Source organism: Musa acuminata, chromosome BXJ1-3 (assembly GCF_036884655.1).
Source record: "Musa acuminata AAA Group cultivar baxijiao chromosome BXJ1-3, Cavendish_Baxijiao_AAA, whole genome shotgun sequence".
In the NCBI taxonomy this organism is placed as follows: domain Eukaryota; kingdom Viridiplantae; phylum Streptophyta; class Magnoliopsida; order Zingiberales; family Musaceae; genus Musa; species Musa acuminata.
The window spans coordinates 21,016,884-21,028,203 of NC_088329.1; the positions used below are offsets into that span (position 1 = coordinate 21,016,884).

The 11,320-nt window shown below is 40.0% G+C and overlaps 1 long non-coding RNA gene across 1 annotated transcript; it reads right to left on the minus strand.

The window, feature by feature from the left end:
* Positions 1–8,405: 8,405 nt before the first annotated feature.
* LOC135637181 (uncharacterized) lies at positions 8,406–10,715 on the minus strand. Its single transcript, XR_010496173.1, has 2 exons — positions 10,387–10,715; positions 8,406–8,671 (listed from the first exon to the last, which is right to left on the minus strand). It is a non-coding gene; the product is annotated as an uncharacterized LOC135637181 (long non-coding RNA).
* Positions 10,716–11,320: the final 605 nt, after the last annotated feature.

Sequence of the window (11,320 nt, forward strand, 5' to 3'; positions counted from 1 at the left end):
TAAGAGGCTTGGGTAATTGGATGGAGATCTAGTACCCAATAGGGCAGGATCCATTAGGGTTAACTAGGGGCCTCTATAAATAGGAGGGAACTAAAGGCTCATAGGCTGGGGCTTCTAGGTAGCCGCCTCCTATTCTCCTCTCCCCTTCTTTTCCTCAAATAGCAGGCCTAGAGATTTGAGGAGTGTCGTTGTAGCCCTGTTGTGTGGATCACTGCTAGAGAGTTGGACGCTTGACCCCCTTCATCCTCTCCAACAGATCTATATGGATTCAGGGATATATGATCTCCCTAGGTAATAAAACTATCTCACACATGTTATTTGTTAGGATCGAGTCAGCACTAAGAGTAGGGGGGAGGTGTGAGGTTGAATTAGTGCAGCGGATAAAAGTGTCAGTTAAAATAAAAAACTTCGTACGTTAAAAACGATCTTGGAAGATAGCTTGAAGGCATGTTTATTAGTAAGGGTAGTGAAAGCCAAGTAAGGAGGAAGTGAAGCAATTACAAAGTAAGTAAATGACAATAATAGAAATGCAAACCAGAATTTTTAGTGGTTCGGTTGTTGTGACCAACATCCACTTATGATTACTCCTCCGTCGAGGTCACCGGTGTCCACTAATGGTCTTCCTTCAATAGGCGAAGACCAACCACCTCTTTACAATGCTTTATCCTTTTCATGGGTTTAGGAGATAACCCTTACAAGCCTCACACCTCTCTTGCAAGATTACAAAACTAAGGAGAGGGAGGAGGACTCTTCGTAGTTTTACAACACTTTCAACACCCCAACACTTTGAATTTTTTAACACTTTGATTACACTTTTGTTGCCCTTTCATGCAGAAAAGGGTAGGGTACTTATAGGCCCCTATGGATTCAGAATTGGAGCCAAAAAAGTCACATCCCCGGATTTTAGGGTACTGGCGGTACCACCATCATATTATTGGGTGGTACCACCGCCTAACACTCTAACACTGGGTAGTACCATCGCCTGACAGATCTTGCAGACTGAGCTATGGCGGTACCACCACTTGATAAGGGTAGTACCACTACTTGGCAGCATTAACTGCCGGCGATACCACTGGCCACTATGGGCGGTACCACTGCCCAGACTACTAGTCATAAGTGCCCAGCAAGCTAATCACGTGAGTGATGGCACGTGTGACTTGACACGGAATCTTTTTGCTTATTATATTTTGGCATTTATCACTTTATATTGACTATTACATATATGCATGTATATATTGTGATGTCCTTATATCAATGCAATGGAAATCGAATTGTGATGAGATCACAATAATAAGACTGATTCGTCTTTAAACACAGATCCTAAATAATCCCAGTCATAGGTTATTCAAGAGGGACATCGAGATAACCGGACAGACTGGTGTGCTATATACCCGTCTATATGATGGGTGCAGTTGGTCTTATAGCTGCTCGTGTGGGGATACTAGTGATACAGTACAGGTGCTTATTAGAGAATGAGTTCAATGATTTATCAGCTTACGGAATGCTTGTAATATCCCTCACTTTTGAAAATTATTAATAAAGATTTATATGTAAATTAGAGGACCTATATGTAAATATAAAAATTTCAAGGACTAAACTGTTAAGTTATAAAAAGAAAAAAAAAATAAAGAAAACTAAAAATTTCGGTTTTATCCCACCGCCTCCCACGCTCTCTGTTCAGAACAGAGAGAGGAGCTGTGGGGCATGGGGAGAAGAAGAAGAGAAGTATAGGGAGAAGAGAAGAAAAGAAGAAGAAGAGGGAAAAGAAGAGAGGAAGAAGAGGGAGAAGAGAAGAAAAGAAGAAGAAGAAGAGAGGGAAGAGGGAGAGGAAAGAGAGGTGGCAGCAGCTAGGGCTGCAGCACCTCTGTTTCCTGCAGGCGGAAACAGAGGAGATGAGGTGTGGGGCGTTGGGGAGAAGAAGAAGAAGAGGAAAACGAAGAAGAGAAAAAGAAAAAAAAGGAGGGCTGCGGCATGGGCTGCAGTGAGAAGGTGTGGGGTGTCGGGTAGGAGAAGGGAAGAAGAGGAGAAGAAGAAGGAGAAGAAGGAGAAGAAGAAGAGAAGAAGTAGAAGTGGGTGAAGAGGCGGCACCTCTGTTTCCTGCAGGAGGAAATAGATGAGAGGAGGTGCTATTCGTCGGGGAGAAGAAGGGGAGGAAGGAGAAGAAGAGAAGAAGAAGAAAGGAAGGGGAAGGAAGAGGAGAAGGGAAAGAAGTAGCTGCGGCTGCGGCTATGGCAACTGCAGCTGTGGCTGGGAAAGAGGAAGAGGAAGGAAGAAGGGAAGGAGAGGAAGAAGAGAAGGGAAAGAAGGGGCTGTGGCTGCGGCGATGGCAGCTGCAGTTGGAAGAGAAGGAGAGGAAGATGAGCAGGGGAGGAAGAAGAGGCTGTGGCCGTGGCTGAGGCTGCGACTGCAGCAATGCAGCTAGGAAAGAAGAGAAGGAAAGGAAGAAGAAGAGAAAGGAAAAAGGGGAGGCAGCTGTGGCAGTGGCAGCTGCAGCTGGAAGAGAAGAAGGAGAGGAAGATAAGCAGGGGAGGAAGAAGAGGCTGTGGTTGTGGTGGTTGCGGCCATGGCTGCGACTGCGACTGCGGCAGTTGCAGTTGGGAAAGAAAAGAAAGAAAAGGGGAAAAAGGGGCTATGGTCGTGATTGCGGCTGTAGTGGTGGTGGCTGCATCTGCGATAGCTGTGTTTGGGAAAGAAAAAGTAGGAACGAGAGAAGGGATGAAGGAAGTAGTGCAGTGGAAGGGGCTGCGGTTGTGACAGCAGCTACGGTCGTGGCTACGACTGTGGTAATGGCAGCGGCGATGGCTGCGACAGCTACGTTTGAAAAAGAAAACGAAGGAATGAGAGTAAGAGAGAGCGGGTGACTATGCCTCTATGTTCTACATGAGTTGTAGTTGTGGAGGAAAAAGAGAAGACATATGTAGAACACGAAACAGGGAGGGGACACGGAGGAAAAGTAGAAGGAACTTTGAATTGTTCTAGCTTTGCATTTGATATATGTCCTATTTAGACGTAACGATTCGAATCTGTGCAACTTTTGAGATTCTGACCTTTCTACTCTGTTAGGGTTATAACTTCATGTATTGACCACTGATTTGGACAAAACTTATTTGATCAGAATATAGGCTCATAAACCTTTTTTTTGTTAGCTAAGTTTGCCTGTCCATACTTCTGTTTCAAATGAGCCTACAGATTCTGTAAAACAGGGATCGTAATTTTTGACCTTTTGATATTAAACTGCCTATAAGTCCCTGTTGGAAATATTGATTTATTCAAAGCTTATTTCATTAGAAACTAGTCTCATAGATCTTTCTTTAATACCTGGATTGAAAGATTTAGAGTCCAAATGCTTGCCCAGTTTTCTGTTGATGCCGACCCTGTGAATTTTGTAAAATTGAGATTTGTTCTTTGATCTTGGGTTACTAAATCTATTGTAACTCTTTGTTGAAAACTTCGATTTATACGAGACTTGTTTTATTTGAAAATAGATGGAAATATCTTTCCACAATAGCTTTCTTGAGTATATTGGAGCACAATTGATAGTTTGAATCATTTGTTCAATGTGCCACTTGAATTCTGCCAGAAATCGAGCTTTGGTCGATTTCGCATATTCTGGTTTCATTTCTTTGGAAATTGATTTCATCTAACCTTCTTATTTGAATTGAGCTATATGTGATTCCTTGGAATCCTTGTATGCTCTTGCTTTCATTTCCTTTCAAATATGAATACATTTGTGAAGGATTATGTTTGCATCGTATTGACTCATAAAGGCACATGTACATTTCGTTGTTCCGCATGTGCTTCCGATATGTCCCAATTTATTGTTCACAATACCTTTTGTACTCTAGTGTTTGTGGGATTATTTGGACCTTTGCCAAAAATGGTAAAGGGTATGTGCTTAGAGCCCGCGATGCTCTAGATTATGTTTGGTGGTCATTCAGAAATGGATGGACCATATTATGTTTGGAATCCCACTTCACCATCTATCTGTTTGATATGAAATTCAGAGCCGACCTAGCACTTGGGCAGGGTGAGAGGGCTCGAGTAGGAAAGGGTTACCCGTGGATGGAGTCGAGAACTCATCACGGCGTGGAGCCACCACTGAGTTAAACCTCACATGCACTATGCTAGGGTACAACGTCTGAGCTTTCGTTTCGTATTTTGTATTGATATGTTCCAAAATATTTCCTATGCCATTGATATACTTCAAAATGCTTCACATACTATTGATATGTTCCGAAATGTTCCATTTGTCATTGATATACTCCGGAACATTTCATACGCTATTGATATGCTCCAATTACTCTGTGCTCTATTTGCTATGAACTGATATGTTCTGAAATGTCCTATTTGCCATTGATATGCTCCGGAACATCTCGTACGCTATTGATATGCTCCATTTGTTATGAACCAAATATGTTTTGAATGACATGACACATATGATTTTGTATCTAATGAGATGGTATCCTTGAGAATTCTTGTATTCTGCCTTGCATTATGATATCTTACTTGCTTGAAACCGTTCCTTTTGTTCTGAATATGCTTTGTCACTTGCTGAGTTGTTTTTAGCTCACTCCGTTGTTATATAAAATCTTTCAGGTGAAGTTGTCACTCTTTGAGATGTTTGAATTGGGCTGAGGCAGTGGAAAGCTATTCAGAATTATGGGCAAGTCTTGTTGGTTATTATGTTATTATTGTATAAGTATGTTTTATATGTAATGAAATGTTGTCGATGAATCGAAATGGATATACTGTGTAAAAGTGTTAGAAGATCTCTCTTATTTGGAATTTCGGAATGTTAAGTCTAGTTTATAATGATATGAACTTGTGGTTAATAGTTGGAGTTCTGATTATATAATTTATTTAGCTTGTGGATTTATAAATGTTGTTCATGTTTGTCAAGTTGGCTTGGGTTGCCATAAATGTGAATTATCAAGTGATGTGATATATGATTATAAATTGCACAGGTTTTATAGATGTGAATTTGATAGAATGTTTTTCAGTGTCATCAAATGTTAGTTTGGATCTTGGATTGGTTTGTGATGAAAATTTTAATATTATGGATATTTTGAGGAGTGTGACAATGCTAGATGGTTGATGATACCTTATTGTCAGATAGCGATTCCATAGTCCTAGTGGTGTATCTAGTCCTTAGACTTGAGACACCGAGGATAACCTGTTTGAGTGCTCCATTCTTTGATATCGGACTTGTAGGTTTGGATGTCCCAAATCTAATACAACCGGTAATTGGAAGTGACAGTCGACCTTACGAGGGCTATTGAGTATCAATAAAGGATCATCCACTCTCAGTATCATGAGAGAAATATCCCAAGTGTTCTTGCTTAGACAAACCCCTAGTTAGGGTCATTCGGATCGAGAGAGAAAGAGTTCTCCGGGAGAATCCGATTATAGCAAGGCACGAGTATAAACCGTATGGGTTTGACAACACCATGCCCGTTATATGGTCTCTAGGATATTAGATGAATGAGAGACTATAGGTACACGGTAACTGAGGACAAATAGGTCCAATGGATTGGATTCCCCTATATCATATGGGGACTACGGCGTAGTGGCCTAGTACCTCCGTCGTCGATGAGTCGAGTGAATAATTATGGAGATATTATTTCACTAAGCCAAAAGGAGTTCTGACAGGTATGACTCACGACCAGCTCGATATTAGGCCTAGAGGGTCACACACATATGGTAGGCACTGCGATGAGTAGAGGTACGGATATGAGATATCTGCTGGAGCCCTATCTTATTGGATATCCAATAAGCCCCTGAATTATTGGATCCTATGGATGAGATCCAATAAGAGCCCATGAGAGATTATTCGATAGAGATCTACTAATCTAAGAGGCTTGGGTAGTTGGATGTAGATCCAATACCCAATAGGGGAGGATCCATTAGAGTTTGATAGGGGATCTCTATAAATAGGAGGGATTCAGTGGTTCATAGGCTAGAGCCTTTGTTTACCTCTCCTATTCTCCTCCCCCTCTCCACTATAGAGTAGGCCTGGAGTTTTAAGGAGTGTCATCGCAGCCCTGTTGTGTGGATCACCGCTAGAGAGGAGGGCGCTTGACCTCCTTCACCCTCTCCTAGAGATCTGTAGGGACATGGGGATATACAATCTCCCTAGGTAACACAATTTGTTTTATGCGTAGTTTTAAGTTTTATGGATTTTCGTGCACCAATCATCGCACGACGACGAATATCTCTTTAGGGAATAGGGGATTTTATTTTCTATTCTTCCGCTACGCATGTGATGTCGCCCCCAAAGATTTCCCAATAGTAGTATTAGAGCTAGGTTGTTTCGTGCGAAAGATTGGTTTTGAACTACATGTGTTATGTTTTGGAGAAAATTTTGATATCAAAATCGTTGACGCAAAAGTGAGGAAGGGCAACCACAGTTGCTTCTCCCGATCTGCGTGCGTGTAGCCACCTACATCGGCAGCCATGGCCAAGCAGCACAACACCGATGTGTTAGGATCGAGAGCACTAAGAGGGGGGGGGGTGAATTAGTGCAGCGGAAATTTTTCAGCGATTAAAACGAAAGCTGCGTTCGTTCGATAAAAAAACGATTTACGTCTAAGTGCAGATTTAGAAAGTTCTGAACTTAGAAACTTGTTCGTTAGATCGCAGAAGGCAGTAAGCAGTTATGATTGAAATCAAAACTTAAACGTAAACTGAAATATGATGATCGTACGAGAAAAGCTGATTTACGTCTAAACGCAGATTCTGAAAATTCTGAACTTAGAAACTTATTCGTAAGATCGCAGAAGGCAGTAAACAGTTATGATTGAAATCAAAACGTAAACGTAAACTGAAATATGATGATTGTACGAGGAAAGCCGATTTACGTCTAAACGCAGATTTACGTCTAAACGTAGATTTACGTCTAAACGCAGATTTACGTCTGAACCTTGAAACTCGTTCGTAAAATCGTAGAGGGCAGTAAGCTATTGAGAAGTTTGCAGTGAAGGTAAAATACTAAAAGGAAATGCAAACCGAGATTTAGAGTGGTTCGGTCAATCTTGACCTACTCCACTTTTGGCTTCCTCCACCGACGAGGTCACCGACGTCAACTAGAGGCCTTCCTTCAATAGGCGAAGGCCAACCACCCTCTTACAGATTCACTCCTTTTGATGGGCTTAGGAGACAACCCTTATAGAAGTTTTCTCTCCTCTCTTTACAACTCAAACTTGAAGAATAGAAAGAGGAGAACTAGCAGTTTTGAGCTCTAAGAAACACAGAAAGACAGCAAGATTTCGAGTGTGTTTTCTTGTACTTTCAGTGCTGAATGGGTGGGGTATTTATAGGCCCCAATGTCACACCCCTAAAAATATCCATGATATTTAAAATTTTTTTTTTTTTTTGTCACAACTAACCCAGGATCCAAACACACATTTGAGGTCACTAAGAAATCATTCAGATCCAAGTGACAAGCAAAGTATTTTGAAACAAACGATAAGTTGGAGCCGGGATCAAACAAAACTTTTGCATTTCTTTTAGAAACATGAAGAATACCTTCCACCACTGATTTAGAAGCTCTAGAATCTTGTTCAGTGATAGCGTATACTCTAGCATGGGCTGAGGGTCTGGGAGACAGTGGCTCTCTTTTCCTGTTCAGTGGGCAATCTTTTATTTGATGACCTAGCTTTCCACAATTAAAACATGCTCCAGTCACCCGAAAACACCGACTTGTCTCATGATTTAATCCGCATTTTTCACATAACTGAGTCCTCCCCCATGGTTTCCTTTTCTCAAATCCAGATGTCTTAAACCTCTTGTTACTATCTTCGTATTCATTTTCTCTCCTGCTTTTGCTAGTAAATTTGTCCCTTTGGTTCTTGCCAATGATTTCTTGAATTTCCTCCATGTCTCTTTCAATTTTCAAAGCTCTTTCTACCGTATCAGCATATGTTTGTAATTTTAAAGCTGACATTCGGCTTCTTATCGCCGGCCGTAATCCCCTTTCAAACCTTCTTGCCTTTCTAGATTCATCATCAGTCATATGTGTGGCAAACCTAGAGAGCTCAGTAAATTTAGATTCATACCTTGCTTCCTAAAACATCAAAAGAATATTTTCTTTGATCAATCTCTAAATGAATAGTCAATAAACCTCAAAAAAATATTCTTAGTGATTCTCAAATCATGCTCTGATACCACCTCTGTCACACCCCTAAAAATATCCATGATATTTAAAATTTTTTTTTTTTGTCACAACTAACCCAGGATCCAAACACACATTTGAGGTCACTAAGAAAACATTCAGATCAAAAATTTCACTTCTATAATCTACCAATTCATAACCCTGTGCAATTCATAAACATAGCACACATCACTCGATAATTTATACAATCTGAACTCAACTCATCAAAATAAAAACCACAATATAAATCCACAAGTGGGGAAATCTATGCAGTCACCACAATCATCGATTTACCATAAGTTCATATCATTACACGAATTTAATTTAACATTCCAAACCCTATACATGAGGGATCCTTTAACTTACACAAAATCCACAGGTTTAGATTCATAGTCACATTTCATTAGATGCAAGGTAGCTTATACACAACTACATATATGCTAACAAAAGTTCTGGCCAACGTCTTCTAAACTTTCCACTGCCTCAGCCCATTCTTAACATTTAAGCAAGCGATACGCTATCCTGAAAAATTTATCAACAAATGGGGTGAGCATAAAGAGCTCAGCAAGTGACTAACATATCCATATCAAAATAGTACAATTTCCAAAGAGATGCAGTTTTCAAACACAAAGCAGAATATACGATTTCGTATACATAATATCATTAGGAGCAGAATCATAATTGTCCTTTTTAATCATACATATTTGGTTCCTGACAGATGGGGCATAGAGTAATTGGAGCATATCAGAAACATAGGAAACATATCGGAGCTTAACAATGGCATTTAAAATGTTCCAAATCACATCAACGACATATGGAACATTACGAAGCAAAATCAACAGTGAATGAAGCATTTCAGAGCATATCAAACTCATATGTCGTACAGAAGCTCATACGTCGTCCTTGACGTTGCAATCATATCATAACTATCCAGAGCACGAACAGAAATAACTCACCAAAACTCTGGATGTCATATCAAACATATAGAGGGTGTAGTGGGATCTCAGTCAGAATGTGATTCATCCATTTCTGAATGACCACCTGACAAAAGTTTCCCACGTCTGGGAGCTCCATCCACCCACGTCTAGGTGAAGTCAAAGGGGGTCGGCAGAGCATCGCAGGCTCTAAGCAATATCCCACAAAGCGGGACACCACAAAGCGGGCAAATAAGCGCATACCAGAATATCCCACAAAGCGGGACCCCACAAAGCGGGCAAATCAGCGCATACCCTTTACCATTTCTGGCAAAGGTCCAGACAATCCCACACACCAGAGTACAAGAAGGCAGTTTCAACAATAAGTAGCATATAACGGAAGCACACGCGGAACAACCAAACGTACATGTGCCTTTTCAAAAGCAATGTGATGCAAGGAACAAATCTCTCACAAAAGTATTCATTTTAGGAAAGAAATGAAAGCAAGAGTGTACAGGGATTCCAAGCAATCATAATCAGCTCAATTCCAATAAGAAGATTAGGTGAATTCAAGTATCCAAAGGAAATGGAACAGAATACGCGAAATCGACCAAAGCTCGATTTCGGACAGAATTCCAGTGGCACATCAAACAAATATTTCAGAATAACAATTATGCTCCAATACCCATAAGAAGGCTATGGTCGAACCATATATCAATCTATATTCGGATGGAACAGATTTCATATGAAACAGGGCTCCCAACACAGAGTTACCTCTGATTTGGTAACACAAGGTCAAAATCACAATCACTGTTTTGCATAATTTATAGGGTCGGATTCAACAGACGATAGGGTAGGCAATTGAATTCCAAAATTTTCAAACCATATGTCAACAGAAATATTTTCAAGTCTAATTTCAAATAAAATCAGTTTGGTACAATTAAGAATTTTCAAGAGGGAGTTATAGGCATTTTAGTAGCGGTAGGTCAGAAATCTTGAACTCTGTTTTACAACGTCTATAGGCTCATTTGAAAAAAATGTTTGGGTAAGTATTCGGTGTTCAAAATCTACAAAATCGGTGTCAAAAGAAAGACATAAGAGTCTAATTACAAACAAAATAGTTCCTGCCTGAATTCACATTTTGTGCTAAAACTTATAGCCAAAACAGTGTATAGGGGTCAGTATACCGAAAATATTTCAGAATCCATGGTTTTAAGTCCAAAGAGAGACATATCAGTTTCTAAATAGAAATCTTCCAATTTATTTTGAATCAACATAAAAACAGAGTCTAATACTTCTGTAGGATGGGGTTAGAACACTTGCCTTTGGAAATTTTGACCCGAAATGACAAGATTAAAGCAAGAGCCCTAAAAGCCCCAATTTTCTTTCTCTTCTTCTTCTTCTTCTTCTTCTTCTTCTTCTTCTTCTTCTTCTTCTTCTTTCTTTCTTTCTTTCCCTGATCACCCACGAGCTGCCTCCTCTGCTTCCTTAACAACGAAGGCAGAGAAGCTTAAGCGGTGGAATTTGTCATTTGGTGCATTTTGCAGTTTAGTCCTTGTTTTTATCATATTCACGATTAGGTCCTTAGGGTTTACATATAGGTCCTCAGATTCTTTCTTTTTCTTTTTTTTTTTTGAACAGATCTCCCAAATCTTAAAAATAAGTTACCTCTGATTCATACTCTATTTCTTTTGTCAATTAAAATAGATGCTAACATTATCACCAAAAATTTATACGAACATTCGGAAATGAGGGGTGTTACACTCTCCCCCCCTTAAAAGAAAAGTTTAGTCCTCTAAATTTATCGTACCTCTATTTGATGAAAAGACGAGGATACACCTTTTTCATTTCCTCTTCTAGCTCCCAAGTTGTCTCTTCTCCAGAATGATGTCTCCAATTTACTTGAACCAGTGGGATGACCCGATTCCTTAGGACTTTTTCTTTCTTATCAATAATCTGAATAGGCTCTTCCACATAGGATAAATCTTTATCGAACTCCACCAGCTCATACTTAATGATGTGAGAAGGGTCATACATATACTTTCTAATCATCGAGACATGAAATATATCATGGACATGGCTCAATGCTGGTGGTAAGGCAATCCTGTAAGCGACAGAACCAACCCTCTCAAGAACCTCAAAAGGTCCAATAAATCTTGGGCTTAACTTTCCTTTCTTCCCAAACCTTATAATGCCTTTAGAAGGGGAGACTTTTAAGAATACAAAATCTCCGATTTCAAACTCAATATCTCATCTC